General features: G+C 44.5%; 1 protein-coding gene across 3 annotated transcripts in view; it reads right to left on the bottom strand.

Moving 5' to 3' along the window:
• Positions 1–13,632, bottom strand: part of PTPRA (protein tyrosine phosphatase receptor type A) — a 158,110-nt gene extending 144,478 nt beyond the window's left edge. For all 3 annotated transcript variants that reach the window (XM_027069702.2, XM_053200165.1, XM_053200166.1), the window contains exon 1: positions 13,343–13,632. The gene's annotated coding sequence lies outside the window, so the exon portion shown is untranslated. The remainder of the gene's footprint in view (positions 1–13,342) is intronic.
• Positions 13,633–17,942: the final 4,310 nt, after the last annotated feature.

Below are 17,942 nucleotides of genomic sequence, written 5' to 3'. Positions count from 1 at the left end.
CAGGACAGTGTGTCACAGAACTCCTGGAAAGATAGTTAGAGGAGTAAATGTACAGTTTATAACATTTACTCCTTTCTTTTCCCTCTCTCATCCTTCTACATTTTCCCATTTCTTCCTTAATTGGATAAATGACATTACAACTCTGGAAGAAAAAGACACGAACAAGATAAGGTATATCATACCCCCAGTACTAAGTTTTGGTTAGGTTAGGATATGTGGTTTTTAAATGTTGGTAATTCAGATTCAGCTAATGAAAAGCACTGGAAGTCTTAAGAGCGTCTGCTTTCTAAATTTGTAAGTTTAATTTCTCAGTATTTTTCAAGTGCTTAAGGAGATTCTGCTTATTAAGGTGGTAACTCTGACCTATCAAAGACTGGCTGTACTTGACAGATTGAATGTATAAATGTATTTTAAACATCCAAGGAAATTTAATCCCCTAATAAAGGAATATGAAGGAATTTCATATGTTAAGCTTGAATTACATTAATTAAAGAGCAAGTAAAAGTTATTGCTCTTATTTCTGTACAAAAATTACAATGCTTACAAATACAATAACAAGACCAAAGGAAAACCAAGTTTTTCATTTGCCAATTAAATCAAATGAATATTAATTTAAACCCAAGTAATTTTAAGTAGTCCTTTCTGTGCACAAAAGCCCCACTCAGACGTTAAAAAAAACACACAGATAAGTGAGCTGCTCTGTTACCCACTACCTGCTCTCCAATAGCCTTTAAAGTAGAACCTTTGAAAACTAAATGCAACTAAGTATGAACTGTTTAAGCAATCTCTCCCACTAACACTGGAGAAACTACTGAACTCCACCTAACCCCCCACCCAAAGGTAAGAACAGCACACCTCAATTTGCCTTAACACACCCCCTTGAGTAAACATAAAGCACCCATAGCCTCCTTCAATGTTAGCTGAAATGTCAAACTTAAGAAACACACTGTATGAGCATGTACTATTTATGGAAGGTTTTACAAGTTTCATAGTACCTGGGGATGCTTCTGAAGAGGGGAACTTGGAAGATGGGTGAGAATTACCTTTTATTGTGTATTTTTAATACTATGGGAATATTTTTTTTTTACTTAAAAAAAATTTTTTTTAATGTTTATTTATTTTTGAGAGAGAGAGACAGAGTGTGAGCAGGGGAGGGGCAGAGAGAGAGGGAGACACAGAATCGGAAGCAGGCTCCAGGCTCCGAGCTGTCAGCCTGGAGCCCGACGCGGGGCTCGAACTCACAGACTGTGAGGTCATGACCCGAGCTGAAGTCGGACGCTTAACCGACTGAGCCACCCAGGCGCCCCAGCTATGGGAATATTTTAACATGCACATGTACTAATTATTGAAATGCATACAAGATTTTAAATGAAGCAGAACTTAAAAATACACTGACTAAAAAACATAATACCATGTTTATTTTTTTTCATTTTTTTAATGTTTATTCTTATTTTTGAGAGAGAGAGAGAGCGAGCGAGCAGGGGAGGGGCAGAGAGAGAGGGAGACACAGAATCCGAAGCAGGCTCCAGGCTTCAAGCTTCCAGCACAGAGCCTGATGCCGGGCTCAAACTCACAAACTGCGAGATCATGACCTGAGCCGAAGTCGGACACTTAACCGACTGAGCCACCCAGGTGCCCCATGTATTTTTTTTTTTTTGTTTTTTGAAAAACTGGAGCATCTGGGTGGCTCAGTCGGTTAAGCGTCTGATGCTGATTTTGCCTCAGATCATGATCTCACAGTTCGTGGGATCGAGCCCCAAGTCAGGCTCCTCGTTAACACCACAGAGCCTGCCTGGAATTCTCTCCTCTCTCTCTGGCCCCCACCCCACTTGCTTGTGCTCTCTCTCTCTCTCTCTCTGCCAAAATAAATAAACATTTAACAACAACAACAACACTTTCTCAAACTTGCCTCCCCTCCACCATAGACAGCCACTATCAAGAATCACTGCCTGAGAGGTTCACAACTGCTGCCAACAGCACTACTGCTTACTGGGTATGAACTACAAGAAGAAAAAGCAATCTTTTATGACTTCTACCAACGAGTAGCAAAACGCTGGGCCAGGCTAGCACCCCAGACTGGGTAAAGAGAGAAACACCAGCTGGAAGTCGCTGTGAATTTAGCCCGTTAACAAAGTAAGCGGGTTCAGTCGGGCAGTAAGGAGCACCAAAGAGCAGTGGTCTCACAGAGAAAGCAGGCAGAGGTACTGAATCAGGGACTGGCCTCACTCCCTGAGAGGTGAGTAAAGCATTCACATCACTGGAGACATGGAAAGGACCACCAGAAGAACAGAAGCATCCCTGTATAAACTCTGCCACCCCTCCCCCAGTTCCTTTTAGAAGAACAGTTGAAAGTCCTGGAACTATTCCACATTGCTCTGGTAACAGTACTGCTGATACATCAATGGAAGACATTCTCTTTATTAACGGGTAGTATTAATGTATTTACGGCATTGTATTAAGCCACCGGCCAACCAACGTTTGAAAGCTAATTGCTGGTTAAGCTACTTACTTGTCAATCAATATTTGAGAACCACTTGCACAATTCATAGCAATGAGGTTTCAAATTCTTCCCACACACAGAAGCTCAGTTCACTGACAATCATCTCTTCTAAAAAGCCAGGGTTCTAGAACCCTACTAACATTTCTATTGCTTAAATCATACTTACCAGACATTTCCCATCCCCATCTCTATCCCCACTCGCCCTACCCCAAACCATTCCCGAATGCCATCACTCCTGGCTCTAACAACCATCAAATTAGTCTCTATACTCTGTCCAGTTCATTCTCCACAGTAATGACAAACCTTTCAACTATACACCAGCCAATCAACCAATATATACATCCCAAAAAAACGCTCACCTATAAATATGACAACAGTACTAATAAATGTGAATGCTACAAAACACTGATTTTCAAATGTAACAAAGTAATGATCACAATAATGGTTTCTATATGGGTAAGTATAAAAACTATTGCTATCATTAAAATATTAAGTTAATTTTAAAAATATTAGTGTGATCCATATAATCAAATATTTCTCCCTCTGCTTGAAAAACCTCATTCTAATACTTTACGACAGAGCAATCTAAAAGTTGGTCTCAAATCAATGCTTGGCTTTAATGGCTATCATAGCCAGAAAGAAATACGGGTCCAAAAAGGAAGGAGCACTATGGCAGTGCTTACTAAATCATGGCCATTTATTTTTCCAACCCCAACCATTATACAAACATTTTCCTTTAAATCTCGCTGGCAAATGTCCATCTTCCCTGATGCAATTACTCTTGAAAACTAATCAGAAGATGTTACATTTTTTATTCCTAACAAATGCATTTGCAATCCCACTAAAACTATTCACTTAAAGTATTTTCTTTTTTAACTTTTTACTATAGAAATGTTGAAACACACAAAAGAAGTGCAAACTCTATAATAAACTCTTTTATACATATACCCAGCTTCAATAACTATTAATATATGGTAAATCATCTATAAATGACCAAACACAATGAATTATTTTTTAAGTTTATCTTGAGAGAGAGAGAGAGCGCGAGCACGCACATGCATACAAGCAGGGGAGGGGCAGGGAGAGAGAGGGAGAGACAGAATCCCAAACAGGTTCCACCCTGTCAGTGCAGAGCCCTATGCAGGGCTCGATCCCACAAACTGTGAGATCATGACCTGAGCCAGACGCTCAACTGACTGAACCACCCAGGTGGCCCCACAATGATTATTTTTTTTAATTTTTAAAAAATGTTTTTATTTATTTTTGAGAGAGACAGAGTGTGAGTGGGGGAGGAGCAGAGAGAGAAAGAGACACAGAATCCGAAGCAGGCTCCAGGCTCTGAGCTGTCAGTATAGAGCCCAATGTGGGGCTCGAACTCACAGAACTATGAGATCATGACCTGAGCCAAAGTGGGACACTGAACCAACTGGGCCATCCAGATGCCCCCACAATGAATTATTTTAAAACAAATTTGAGACATCGCATTATTTCATCCGTAAATACTACAGTACTTATCTCTAAGAGAAAACAGTCGTTTTTTTTTTTTTTTTTTGAGGTAGGGAGGGGGTAGATAGAGAGAGGGAGGGAGAATCCCAAGCAGGCTCCACATCGTGGCTCAATCTGATGACTGAGATTATGACCTGAGCCTAAGCCAAGAGTTGGATGCTTATCTGACTCAGCCACCCAGGCACCCCAGGAGTCTTGCCTTTTAATATAACTCCAATACTATTATAATACTTTAAAAATAATTAAAATAATTTTTCAAAAATCATCAAATATACAGATGATATTCAAATTATTGCCAATGGTTTCATAAATATCTTTTTACAGCTGGTTTATATGAAACAGGATCTAAACAAGGTATACATATTACATTGAGTTAATGTCTCAAGTCTTTTCTAATCTGTAATAATTCTCCATTTTTTTTTTGCATTATTTGAAGTAACTGGGTTCGTCTGTAGAATTTCTCACATTATGATTTTCTAATTACATTCTATAAACTTGTGTTAAATCTAGAAATTTAATAAGTCAGATTTGATCTTATTTTGTTTGGGGGAGAATATTTCATGAATGGTGTTATATTTTTCCTACTGTACAGCACTGGAGGAACATAAGGTTTAGTTGTGTCCATTTTGGAGATAACATAATTAATCATAAGACTGTCAGTCTGATCTATTATAAACTTTCCTAATGGTTTTAACAACCACTGATGATCAATGTCTAGGTCCTTTATTTCACTAGATCATCTGGACATTTTTTAGAAATACATTTGGAGATTTTTATCAGGTAACAAATTATGTTTCCGAGTTTTTCATGTGTAGAGTTATGAGAGTTTTTATAGGTGCAACAAAATAACAATGACATCATGAATCATCAGAGAAATGCAAATAAAAACCACAATGAGATACTACTTCACACCCACTAAGATAGCTTAATCAAGAACGCAGAGGGGGCACTTGGCTTGCTAAGTCAGTGAGCCCCCAACTCTTGATCTCGGGGTTGTGAATTCCAGCCCCACATTGGGTGTGGAGCCTACAAAAACAAACAAACAAACAAACAAAAAAAAAAAAACCACACAGAACAACAAGTGTTGTCGAGGGTATGGAGAAACCAGAACCCTGGTACACTGCTGCTAGAACTGTAAAATGGCGCATCTGCTTTAGAAAACGGTTTTGGCAGCTCCTCTAAAAGTTAAAGAGTTATTACCATTTAACCCAGCAATTCCACTCCCAGGGCATATACTCAAGAGAAATCAAAACATATGTCTACGTAGAAACATGTTCACGACAGCATTATTCATTAATAGGCAAAAAGTGGAAACAATCCAAATGTTCACTAACTGATTAAGGGATAAACAAAATGTGGTATGTTCATATAATGGGACATTGTATCACTCAGTTACAAAAAGCAATGAAGTACGAATACATGCCCAACATGGAGGAACCCCAAGAACATTAACTAGGTAAAAGCCACACATTGTACGATTCCATTTATATGGTATGTCCAGAACAGGCATATCCATAGACTCAGAAAGGTAACCTGACTGCCGGAGGCTGGGGGATGGACTGAACGGGGAATGACACTAATGGGTGCATAATTTCTTCTTGGGATGATGAAAATGTTCTGAAATTAGATGGCGGTGATGACTGTACAACTCCAAGAATATACTGAAAACCTCTGAACTGTACATTTTAAAAGGGTGAATTTATGATATGTAAATTATATTTATTTCAATAAAGCTTTTCTTTTTAATTATGAGGAAAAGACTACTCCAGAGCACATTTCTTTGTAAGAGAAAAAGTGGTTACTTTTCATTCACTGTTAAGATAACACCTTTACTTGAAGAGACAGATTGAGGATATTAATTTTTCAAATAATATTTGCCAGGTAGCACACACAGAAAAAGTCAACAATTTTTTTTTGTAAAAGAAAAATGCATAACATCAACTCTACAAGATAGCCAACAAATGATAACCTGCCTCAATAGTCCATGAAGAGGCAGTGAATGAATTTCATCCTTTTATTTAGTCAAAGCAACTTTGTCGGTAGTTTACATTTAGACAATTATTCCACACAGCAGTGTCATTAAAGCAATCATTTACTATTATGTCTTCTCCAGTATAATCTTCCTCCAGTAGCTCACAAAAGATGTAATGGGGGGGGGGGGGGTATTATTAAAAGAAAACCTAGCAAATACTAAGACATGATAGAAGCTTCTATACTTTTATAATTACATATAGCAAACCTCCCATACTGCAGAATTTGTCCTAATACTGTTCAAATCTTCAGCAACATTTTCTGTTCATCATACAAGAGTATTTGCTGAAAAAGGAATGCATTTTGGTTTCTTGACATATTGTTTTCCATACTTTTTTTTAAAGCAAGCCTTTTGGTGGGTAGGGCACAACAGGAAGAATCTGTCAATGGTATGTGTCTTTTTGTCTTCCATAAGAACGAGAAACCTCAAAATATACACCTTAGTCACTAGGTTAATAAAATTGTGTAAAGCATCTCACTGAATAGCCTATAACTTGAAACATCACTGGAAAAAGAAAAATGTAGAGTCTCTGTATGCTGTTTTCAGATGTCTTGGTACTAATGACAGGCTTAGATTTCATTATTTCATATCTCAAGGTTCTACATACTCTTAAAACAAGATTCCCATCAATGACAGAGGATGTAAATCCATGTTTTAAATAGGCTTCTCTATACTTTCCAATATATTAAGGGCTGACTTATTTGACCTGATTTAGTAGCTCACCAAGAGTTTGTAATAGCTGAACAAGGGTCAGCTATTTGTGCTTGCATTATTCGTATTTTCTTCAGTCCCTGGTTTCTTTGCAGAAATTGCTTTAAGTCACCTGTCCATTTTGTGAGGGTTAGTTTAATAAAAACTAACATAAACTGTTATCAATGATGCAATATACTGAAAGCAAATGTATGGTTATGGATCTGCTTGCTCACAGCAGAACTCCCTTGAGGACACCCAAAGTTCTACAGTTAACACATTAACACTGACTTACAGACCCAAAAAGATGCCGGTGACAATACCTAAATTTAATGCTTTATCATAAAAATGATAAAAAGCTCTAATTTTCTTCCAGCATCACAGTGAATCATCCTACCTACCCCACTTTGAAAACTACCGCTCCAGATTGCAGCTACAGTGAACTTTTTACAACTGCAAATCTGATTAGTTCACTCCTCCTTATAATCCTCTAATGGCTTAGCTCTGCCTTCAGGATAAAGTCCAACACCCTTGCATGTCATATAGGGCCCTTCAGCTCTGGCTCCTGCCTCTCTCTAGCCCAGGAGTTCTCAGCCCTGGCTGCATACTGGAATCACTTGGGGAGTTAAAAAAATATACATTCTCAGGTCGCACCCTAGACCAACTAAATCAAAATACCTGGGGGTGGGGTATTTGCATCCCTGATTTTTTAAGTTCCTCGGGTGAATCTAAAGTGCAGCCAGTGTGGAGAACTACCCCTCTTACTCACAAAGGCCTCAATTAGGCCTTGCTACTCTAAATGTGATCAAGCCACCCACAGCAGTATCTGCCTCACCAGGGAGCTGGTCAGTAATGCAGAATCCCAAGTCCCACCCTAGACCTACTGAATTAGGACTTGGCATTTTAACAAGGTCCCCCGATGGTTCATGTGAACATTCAAGTTAGAGAAGCAATGCCCTAAGTTACTAAACCCCTTCTCAGCTCAGGGCCTTTGTAAATTTTTAGGTACTGTCTAACATTGAATTTCTCTGGCATTAGCTCACAAATGTTAAAGGTCATACATCACATCCATGTTACTCTAGGATATCCCCAGTTCCTGGCACAATGTCTAGTATTCCCAGTTAAACAGCATCTAGTCTTATGTTTCATACCTAAATTTCCACATTATTTCTGACCTATTAACCATGTATTTCCTTAAAAACAAGTTGCCTTTAGGGGTGCCTGGGTGGCTCAGTCGGTTGAGCATCTAACTTCAACTCAGGTCATGGTATCACGATTCGTGGGTTTAGGCCCCACATCAGGCTCGCCGCTGTCAGCATGGAGCCCCCTTCAGATCCTGTGTCCCCGTTTCTCTCTGCCCCTCCTCTGCTCATGTTCTCTCTCTCAAAAATAAACAAACACTGGGTGAAAAAAAAAGTTCTTTAAATACATAACTCTTGGATAGGATACATAACATAGCACTGTACTTATTTCAAAATCTAAATGAGCTACTGGTCTCTTTCCACAGAAATGTAAATTAAACCTAATTCAAAGTGCCATTATGTTTTGGTTAAATTAATAAAATCAAATATTAGGTTTTGTTTGTAATACCATTGACTGGATTGTCAGGAAAAAGGGCCACATAAATTGCTGATAATGTTATAATGTAGTTCAACCTTTCCAGATAGCAATTTGGCACTGGAACCATAACCTGACTCAGTGAACCCATCTTAGGAGCAAGAGTCCAAGAAAATAATCCAAAAGAAGTATTTGAAGAAAGGTGCTGAAAAGTACCCTTTATGGGGCACCTGGCTGGCCTAATCAGCAGAGGATACGAGTCTTGATCTTGGGACTGTGAGTTTGAGCCCCATGATGGGTGTAGAGATCACTTAAAAATAAAATCTTAACCAAAAAAAAATCTTAACCAAAATCATTTATAATAGTAAAAAGAATTAAATTACCGTTATCAATGCATAGAATACTATTCTGTGATTTAAATCAGATACATAAATGAGGGGCGCCTGGGTAGCTCAGTCAGTTGAGCAACTGACGATTTCGGCTCAGGTCATGATCTCACACTTAGGGAGACAGAGCCCCGTGTCAGGCTCTGAGCTGAGCGTGGAGCCTGCTTAAGATTCTCTTTCTCTCTTCCTCTCCCTGCTCGTGCTCTCTCTCTCTAAAATAAAAAAAAAAATTAATTAAAATTTAAAAATATTTATATATAAATTAGATACATAAATGAGTATAAAATATTTGATGCTCTTCAAAAATACAAAAATCATACTCCATGTATACAGACTTAAAAAAAGCTATGCCTGTATACTGACACAAACAGATGTGAATTTAAATGTACAAGAGCCTGCCTGGCTTAGTCGGTAGAGCATGCAACTCTCGATCTCAAGGGCTGAGATTAAGCCTCACATTGGGTGTGGAGCCTACTTAAAAATAAACAAAGAAATAAATAAAGTAAATATAGTTTGGGTGGGGGGATGGGTTAAATAGGCGACGAGGATTAAGGAGTGCACTTGTGATCAGCACCAAGTGATGTATGGAGTTGGTGAATCAATATATTGTACACGTCCCATGATCTCATGGTTCTTGGGTTCGAGCCCTATGTTGGGCTCTGTGCTGACAGCTCAGAGCCTGGAGTCTGCTTCAGATCCCTGTCTCTCTGTTCCTCCCCTGCTCACACTCGGTCTCTCTCTCTCTCTCTCAAAAATAAATAAAAAATTAAAAAGAATTATAAATGTATGTATATTTTGCACACCTGAAACTAATATAACACTGTATGTTAACTGGAATTAAGGTAAAAATTTAAAAAAATAAAACAAATACAATTTTACATTTAAAATTTTACAATTTAATAAATTCTCTTTTCTATAGAGAGTATATATACATAATTTTGGTAAACTCTATACCCAACATGGGGCTTGAACATCTCGGGCTTGAACCCTGAGAACAAGTGTCACATGCTCTAATGACTGAGCCAGACATCCTTATAGAGAATATATTAAAACAAATTTTAATGTTGGGTTATTTATGGGTTTGCTGTTCAATTTTATTAAGTTTGTGTTATATAGTGCTATTTTTGTTGTACTCAGTCTCACTAAAAACATTTTTCTTCAGCTTTGGTATTTGGGAACATTTATTAGTTATTGCACTGGAAGTAAAAAGACAAGATTCTGTATTTGGCCAGCTTCCTGCTTATAACTCAAATTCAAACTTCACCTGCATCCCATTTTTTCCACATGAAGGTGGAGAAAAATAATACAACAATGTTTACAAATCAATTCTGAGTGCCTCCAGTGAAAGGTGCTGGACCAATACAAATATCAGAACTGCTTAAAAAACAACCACCACCCATGCTGACAAATCACACAAGGCACTTATCCTTCTGAGCCTCAATGTCTCCCTCCATAAACCAAAAGAAATCAGTTAGAATCACATGGCGGGGGGGGGGGGGGGGGGGAGTAGGTGAAGGAAAAGTAGGCTTATGATATCTGAAAAAGCATCGCATACACACGCTGATCAAGATCCACTGAGTCCCATTCACATTTTGGGAGGAGAATGACTGAGTTAGTACAACCTCCTTGAAGAGGTGGCGATTTGGCTACATGTCTGAAAATTTTAAATGCACATATATTCTTTGACCCAGTAATTCCACTTCTAGAAATACATGGTTCAGATCATTTTACACATAAGTTCCTAACAATGTACTATCTACAAAAACATTCATTGTAACACTGTAATAGAAAAACCTGGAAACTTAAATGTTGCTTAACACAAAGACTGGTTACAAACTATGCTACAGCCATACAATGAAAAAACTTTAAAATGTCAACAGAAAGAATGAACAGCTTTATATCTACAAATATGGAATGATTTTCTAAATGTGCTAAGGAAAAAGGAAAAAGGTGTGACTGGTATGTACCACGGGCGGAGGAACATGGACAGGTAGACATGGGTTTCTAAAGCAACAGTGTCTATGTAAGGCCACAGAAACTGGAAACTTCAGCCATCTCTGGAGGAAGCAGGGTAGGAGGGAGACTTATTTTCTTCTCTCTTCCTTTTTATACTGCTGGAGTTTTTTTCTCAGATGTATCGATCTTTTCCCAAAACTGAGGATTCTCTGTAGGCCTCCCTCTGAGTCTAAGAGGCTATCATTCTGCCCCAGTAGGGCTTGGTCATTGCCTCCTAAATTGCAGGGGCATCAGCATCTGGCCTCACACTGCCCCAAAGCGATCTTTTAAAGCCCAGTCAGCGCAGGTCCCTGACGGTCTTTAAAATCCCCCAGTGGCTCTCCACTGCCCAAACTTGAAAACAGCACAAACAGCCCTGCAAGCTCACCGTAATCTCATCTCCCACCCTTCTCCCCTCTACCCAACCCAGTTGTTTAACCTCTCCCTGCTCCCCAAGGATAGTGGATTCCTTCCACCTCCAAGCCCTCCTTCTTTCCTCCGCGCTGCTCCTTCTTTCCTACATCCTGTCTACAACACACAAACTCATATGCACCCTTCATGACCCAAACACCCCTCCCAGGAAAGCTTTCTTGGACCTCTCAGGGAAGGAATGCTGTCTATGCAGCGTGGCAGATGCTCTGGAACTAGACTGCCAAGATTCAAATCCTGACTCTTCCTCCATCTGCCCATTATATGGCCTCAGTTTCCACCCTTGTCAAACAGGAATAAGCCCCTACTTGGCTGTTGAAAGATTAAGTCATTCATAGAATAAATTTATTACAAAGTGTCTCACAAGGCAAATGAAATAACTATTATTATTATTATTATTATTATTATCACATTGTCATAGCACTTAGGATGTATTTGTATTCACCTTACCTGTACTATGAGCCCCTAAAAGGTAAAGATTTTACTCCCTTGCTTTTATTTTGCATCCCAAGCACTTCACGTGGCAAACAGAAGGCACATGAATGCCTTTACTTAAATCAGAAGATTGGCTTTTCTGGTTCTGAATTTCATCCAGATGGTAAATAACTTGCTAAAAGGTACCCAGTGAACAGCCTCCTGGATCCCACACGCCCTAGAACGCACATCTGAGCCAGACCACTTGAGGCCAGCAGAGGTGAAAGAAGACCAGGGGGCTTTGAGGCTTTCAGAGACAGGCAGATTGGAGACCAAGAAGATGTGAGACCTGCCGGTTCCTGCTGACTGACTACTTACGGGGATTGGATGAAATGGACACGGGGAGACAGGCAACCAGGATTCTGAGAGTCCCGGGGTGCCAGGGACTCCACGCAGGCAGGCCTTCAGGAAACACCCGGGAGAAGATGCTCTCAGGCAGTGGGGGTCTGGGAGTACACAGAGACAAGACACCCAAGGGGGAAGAGACGGGATGGGACCCACAGGACAACGGAGAGGAAGAATCCTCCCGGCACGGCAGATGGAAAAAGGAACACAAGACACAGCTCCTGGCCTCAGGAGGCTTCCCAAAGGAGAAGATCTTTAAAGAAAGAGGTAGAGCCTGGCAGGTAAAGGCGGGGCGGGAAGAGGCTCGCACGAGCAAGGGCGTGCAAAGGCGTGAAGAGGCAGTCCAGCAGGGGTGAGGGCTGAATGGCTAGGGGTGAGGGAAGCTCGGAGTACATATGAATGGCCAGCCTGTCCAGAGGCTCGCATGACCTGACGGGACATTCTGGGCTTCATTCATCCCGTGGGAAAAGGAGAGCGAGGAGTTTTTAAGTAAACAAGTGACAGCATCAGATCTGTGTTTTCTGAAGGAGTGGCCAGGCAGGAGGATGTTCGCCCATCTTCCACCCTCGCTCGGTTCTCTCCTCGCCCACCATCTTCTGGTTCTGGGGCTGCCGTCACAGCAAGCAGGCGGCCGGCGAAGACGCCTCCTGGGAGAGGTGACTGGTCCTGGAGCACGAATCCCTACCCCGGGAACAGGTTTCTGAAGGCATTTGCCCCTGCCTACGGAGGCTCTGAGCATTCCTCCTCTCGGTCCTACAAACATCATCCCTGATCGAAAACACAAGCAAACAACCCACCCTCGGCTCTGCCATTGTCATTTGTATCTTCAGGACGTACAATTAGGAACCAATTCTCCAAAAACCAAGGTTGCTTCTATTTACCAAAAGTAAAAAGGAAGGGGATCTGCGTTCCCAATCGGCTCATTTTGAATTCTGGGCAGCTCTGAGCCCCTATTTCCCTTCTTTCAGCAGCCTCAACAGTTGGGAGTGGGCGGAAAAGAGGGGGGCCTGGGACAGGGGCCAGGGGGGGTTAAGGGAAAGAAAAGTTGGTCTCCGCAAGAGCAAATGTTCTCACGCCAACTCTCCTCTTTCTCCCCATTAAATGGCCCTGAGCAGATTCTGGTCTCACCGTTCCAAGTTGCTTCGTTCAGAATGAACTACGGCAGCGCCCTGGCCTGGCCCCAGGAGGACGCACGCGAAGTTCCCGGGCAGTCGAGAGGGGTCGGCGCCCTGTCCGGCACGTTTCCGGGGACCCCCCCCCCCTCCCCGCGGACAGCGCAAGGACGCGGGGTCCCACTAGAGCCGCCTGATGGCTGCTACCGGGAAAAGAGGGGCTGGGGCTCCGGCCCGCGACCCCTCCCACCCGCGCCTGGGGGCCGCCCCCCCCCTTGCGGAGCCCACCGGGGCGGCGGCGGCCGCGAGCACTCACCGAGTCCGGCGCTGGGCGGGACCGCTGGGGACGAGGACGGCGGCTCCGCCTCGGCTCCGCGGCGGCGTCTCGGCCCGCCACACGCCCTCAGGGCCGCCGCCCGGCCCGCGGCTCGGAGCTCCGCGGCGGCGGCGGCGGCCTCGCCTCCATGGCGAGGGGAAGCGGCTGAGGGGCGACTGGGCGGGCGGCGGTGATGGCGGCCGCGGCCCGGGGTCCGAGCTGGCTAGCGCGCGCGCGCGTCTCTGTCAGCGCCGCACTCGCCGCAGCCTCGCTCCCGACCCGGCCTTGGCTGTAAGGCGCTTCTTCATTGGCGGTTCAGAGACGGGCGCTGATTGGCCCATACCGAAAGGGCGTCTCCGGCCCGCGCGGGCCCCGCCCCTGCGCGCCTCCGAGCGCTCGCTCGCTAGCTCGTGTAGGGCGCTGAGCCTGGGCTCACGGTCTCGCCCGCTCCTACGCCGCCGGGGAGGCTTGACTGCGCCCCACCGCCGCTCAGACGTCGGGGAAGCCGGAGCCCGGGGGCACTGATGCCGGTGCACCAACGCCTTCCGCTTCGACAGTCCCAGCCCCCTGGACGTGGGCCTTCTTCCCAGCTTACAGATGCGGAAACTGAGGCCAAATGCAAGTTATACCAATGTTTAGCAACCAGGACGGCCTGGAACTCAAAAGCTGCCTTTCCACCCCGCTCTCCAAATGTGTTCCATTCCGACTTTTTACCCTCCCCCAAGTTGCCGCAAGGGACTCAAAAGGACGTAGGCTCTCTCGGGGGGAGGAACCTGCGAAGCCCCTAGAATGGACCTGGCACCATAAGTGTCCTCTTACGCACCATGTCAGCTCACGCCATCCCCACCCAAACCCCAAGGAAATCTCTCCCGCTTTCTAGATGCGCGTACCGGGGCCTGGCTTGCCACCGAGTCGAGTAGAAAAATACGACACACGGTGCTCTGCGGAGGGGATGTCGTTTGCGATACGCCATGGGGGAGGGGAGGCTCAAACCGCATAGAGGACCGGGATCTGCGTTCCGCCCCTGGGACTGGGGTCAGGGTTGCAGGCGTGGCCCTCCTCCCCGGGGCTCCCTGCCCCACGTGTGGCGTCCCAAAGTTACGCGTACGTCTGTCCGGCCGCAGTGGGTTCCCAGGCTACCGGACTTGGGAGTCCGCAACTGAAGCCCCTTTACACGGGGCTGGTGTGTGGCGGGTGAGACGTTCTCCTGGTTGTGGCCCCCACACGAGGTCCCTCGAACGCTCCGATCCCCGATCAGGGCGAGTGGTTGGGCGTCTGCAGGCTGGAGACATATTGCAGAGCAGTGTGCAAACGGAGATTGCTGGGGGGCCCTTAATCCCAGAGCTGAAGTCCGCGCCTTTGGTGGGTGGCTCCCGAGGGGAAGTCTGGCCAGCGGCAACTCTCCGTGACAAGGGGTGCCTGGGGGTACATTTTGGCGCAAGAGTCCACGTCAGCTGCTATTTCCTCGGGGTTGGTGCCCCTATTACCTCCAGTCCCCACCACCGCTTGTAGTTGGGGCGCCAATTTAGGACTGTATATGCACGCTCCCTCCTCCACATTTGTGGAATAAGTGAGTGTATGCTGACCAGAGCCAAGGCCTGGGAATACGGGGTGCGGTGGGCCTCCTTCAGGCCGTCCCTTCCCAGGCAGGGAAGTTCCTTCTCTATGGAGAGTGGTGTCTCTTGCTCCCTCTCAGCAGGGCCCGCCCAGAGGGGTCACCAAACTGCCAAACCCTCCGCGCCTCTGCCCAGTGGACACTCTAGCCACATGCCCCCAGGGGCAGCCAATGGGGGCAAGTTCTTCCAAACATTTCCCAGAAAGTCCCAAGTCAATCTGCCTGCACAGGGGAAAAGCCTGAACTCAAAGCATTTAGAAACCCTGGGGGGAAAAAAAAAGACTGTATGTGCAGGAGGCATGTGGGTGGCTAGGGTAGCAACAGTTCCTTAAGACCAGACCTCACCAGCTTAGTTTTGCCTTGTCTACATCTGACCTACCCTATTATCTCTTAGTATGCTTCTTTTGGCTGATTTGTTTCTTTACAATTTTACTTACATTGCCATAAAATGTTTGACATTCTACTTACACTTTCTAACATATGTTAAAATAACTATTAAAATAAAAAGTGTCAGGGCACCTGGCTGGCTTAGCAGAGCATATAGCACTTGATCTTGGGGTTGGGAGTTTGAGCCCCACGTTGGGGGTAGAGTTTACTTAAGTAAAATTTAGAAAAAAAGTGTTTATCCTCAAGATCATCTGAAGGATACCCCCCTACACACACACACACACACACACACACACACACACACACACACACACAATGTGGTCACACTTGGGAAAATGCTGCTGGTTGGGTGTGAGAGTCACAGAGCCCTGGGGTTCAAGCCCTGGCATTGACTGAGTGACCTAAGTCTCCCTCTGCTACTCTTCCTGGAACGTCCCAGGCCTGGACTGAGAATTATAAGCATGTACAGCTTGGCAAGTGATCCATTCTCAGGAAATGCAGTTCCTTCTCTCCATGAGACAGTGGCCCTGTGGTCAGCGCATTTGTGGTGTGCATGTAGGGGTGAGAGAACCTCAGACCAAGGAGAGGCAGGGTCTTGGACATCCCATCCTGAAGACCCTGGTTTGGTTCAGCTCGGTAATCACACAGACACTGTTGCCACTGGAAAGGACAGAGTTCCATCCTCATCTGCCCACCTATGGAGACCTGCCCAGCCTCCCCTTCCCATCTGAGGCCCAGGGGTTCCACACTTTTGCCCCATCACCACAGGACAAAGGGATGTCTTCCAAGAGGAAAGAATAAGAGAGCAGGCCTGAGAGAGGAAGGCAGGCAGGTTTCCTGTACTCAGGCCCACCCACGTGGGAGGCCAAAGCCCTGCTCCCAGTCCTGCTTTAGGCCCTGCCTGCCGGGGCCTACGCCTACACGTGTAGGTGCATGCACGTATAGGTAGGCGCTCGTCATCCACCCCACAGGTGCCCCAAGGAGTCACAGGGTTCACGAGAAAAGGGCTGGACTGAAGAGCTGGAGAATTGGGGTAAAGGACTCCTATTTCATGAGGTAGATCACCTCCCCTCTCCGGGCCTTCTTTCTCCATCTAGCAAATGGAACAATGAATCATTCACTCGACAAATACTGAGGGCAAACCATGTGCTGGACGCAGCAGGGAATAAAACAGAAAAGGTCTCTGCTCTCAGGAATTTAGATTGTGGATGGGGAGACAGACAATAAACAAACAAGTGAAAAAGAAAATTTCCTAAATGCTGTAATGAAAAGAAAGCAAGGCAAAATGATAGAAAGTTGGAGTAAATGAGAGCCAAGTGCCTTTCCAGGCCACTGTTCTACCTCCAAGGGTCATTTGCTTGAGCTTTGTACCTAAAAAAGATTGTAGCCCCCTTATCTTGAGGCCTTCACCCTCACTCCAGGGCTGTCATTGATATCCTAAACCAGAAGAAAGGTCTCCAAATTTTTTGCCCCCAGTCCCAAAATCCTGGTCCTAGGCGCAATCCTAGCCCCATTCATTGGCCAAGACATGGCCCCATTTATGACTATAGACCCAGGGCAGCTGTGCAAATCTTTCAGAGTAGAAGGCTTTTTACGTTAATTTTAATTGAGCAATCTAAGATTTTGGGGGAAAAATACCGTTTTAAAAATATCACTGTAAGTGTATGCATTTGTCAAAACTCTGCAAATGTACACTTAAGATCTGAGCGTTATATATAAATTGTATCTAAAAAGAAAAAAATTGCAGATAATGAACCGTAGTTAATGAAATTCTGAAGTATTTAGACAGAAGTGTACCAAGGACTGCAACTTAGTTTGAAGTGCATCTTAAGATGGATAGAGGGATGGATAGATGGAGGAATGTATGATACAGTAAGTATAGTAAAATGCTAACGGCAGAATCCAGGTGGTGGGTACATAGATGTTCAATGCAAATTCTTTCAACTTAACTAGGTGTTTGCAAGTTGTCATGATAAAATATTGGGGGAGGGAGGGAATCAGTGTTTAACGTTACAAAAAAGTACACAAAGCTGCCTTTAATTTTCCGACAGCTCTCCCCTGGGACAATTCTGGTGCTTCTCCACATGCATACACCCTGTTATGTAGTCGCCTCGTTTGTATGTCATCGTTATTTCTCACCTATTTCTAAACTTCCTATGTGTAGTGCTTAATGTTTGCACATCACAGGAGTTCATATGGGGCATGTTACTTTGGGGGTGCAGGCTTTTTACTGTGTACATTCTCAATGCAGTGCCCAGGGCCCCCTTTCCAGAGAGGGCACACTGGGTTGCAAAATACCAACCCTTTTTCACTGAGAACAGTTAGAGGAACTGGAGGCAACATTTTAAAAAGGCATCGAAGAACTGCCAGGGCAGTGAGCAATTGTGAGGCCAAGGCTGGGGAGGAAGAACTCCAAATGATGAGCCTAATATTGGGATCTCTTTTCCTCTCCCTGGACCTGTCTGCTGATTCTGATAGAAGGCTGATGGGCTGTGCCTAACTGGGATTCCCAAAACTGGCCACATTGCCGGCTCTGCACACTCTTCCAGAGCCTTGCCTCTCCCCTAGCAAGAAGAGTCTATATGCCCTTGAAATGGG

The sequence above is a fragment of the Acinonyx jubatus genome, chromosome A3, assembly GCF_027475565.1.
Source record: "Acinonyx jubatus isolate Ajub_Pintada_27869175 chromosome A3, VMU_Ajub_asm_v1.0, whole genome shotgun sequence".
Classification (NCBI taxonomy): domain Eukaryota; kingdom Metazoa; phylum Chordata; class Mammalia; order Carnivora; family Felidae; genus Acinonyx; species Acinonyx jubatus.
This window is presented reverse-complemented; position numbering and strand designations above follow the sequence as displayed.